We start from the raw sequence: 1,376 nt of genomic DNA, 5'->3' as shown, positions 1-1,376 counted from the left end.
TCCCCCTGCCAGCTGCTGAACTTCACTGTGACATCTACTCTTCCTACCAACTATAGCCTGGCCTTGTTCGCCCCCCCCCCCTTTGTGCAGGGCCCCATTTTCCTCTACCCTCCTTTCCCAGAGCAGATATTCCTTCTTCCCCCCTCCTGAGTCTCTACACCCACTCCTCGACTGTTTCCCTCCCACATCCTTCCCTCCCCGCCCCCCCTTTGGTGCGCCCCCCATTCGTCTCCCCTCCTCTCACCCTCTCTAGCGCCGCCCCTCCCCCCTTTCTTCCCTTCTGCCTCGTCTCCATCCCCCTGGCAGGTCCTCTCAGTTTCTTCATCATCATCAGTGTGCCATGTCAGTGTTGTGTTTGGTGTTGTTCTCCCATGACGTCAAGACTTGTGATTTTAATCGTGTGCTGGACTTGTAAATAGGGTTGCTATCAGTGACTGTTTTGTGCTACGCCTCCCATCGCTACTTTTATGCTCCGACCATACTTCGCCTTATATTTCTTTTAATTGTCACAGTATGTGGCTTTTTTTGTGTACAGTTTTTAGATTTTTATCACCATTATTACAGTCACCCCCTTTTCTACGCTATCTGAGTCTCTGCACCCACTCCTTGACTGTTTCCCTCCCACATCCTTCCCTCCCCAGTCTCCTTTGGCGCGCCCCCCTTCGTCTCCCCTCCTCTCCCCCTCTCTAGCGCCGCCCCTCCCCCCTTTCTTCCCTTCTGCCTCGTCTCCATCCCCCTGGAGGTCCTCTCAGTTTCTTCATCATCATCAGTGTGCCATGTCAGTGTTGTTCTCCCATGACATCAAGAGTTGTGATTTTAATCGCGTGCTGGACTTGTAAATAGGGCTGCTGTCAGTGACTCTTTTGTGATATGCATGCATGCATGAGGGAATGCATGCATTTCATGGCCACTGCTATTCTTTCCTTGATGTCCATTTTTATGTTGTTGTCCATGGTGAACCAAGATCCCAAGTATTTGAACTTGTATACCCTCTTGAACCTCTTGCCATTTATCTCAAGAAATTCTTCCTGCTCTTGTCTTCTTCCCAACTGCTTGAACTGTTTTGTCTTGATTGACTTTGAACCGTACCTTCTGTGCATAATTGTCCATTTTCTGGTACATACCTTTCAACTTATGCTTTGATTCACTTAATAGTACTATGTTATCTGCATATGTGAGACAATTGAAGGTAATGTCCATCTGTATTCCAGCCCACTCCTGTTGCCTACACTGTTTTATTACTTTCTCTAAGATGACACATGATAGAGCATCCCCTAGTCTGAGGCCTGTCTCAATCTCAAATGTTTCTGTGCAAATCCTCGGAAACGTACTGCTGCCTTTGACCCTTCCATAAAAGCTTACACCATTCTCACTAG

Source organism: Schistocerca cancellata, chromosome 5 (assembly GCF_023864275.1).
Source record: "Schistocerca cancellata isolate TAMUIC-IGC-003103 chromosome 5, iqSchCanc2.1, whole genome shotgun sequence".
In the NCBI taxonomy this organism is placed as follows: domain Eukaryota; kingdom Metazoa; phylum Arthropoda; class Insecta; order Orthoptera; family Acrididae; genus Schistocerca; species Schistocerca cancellata.
Note: the sequence above shows the minus strand (reverse complement) of the source record.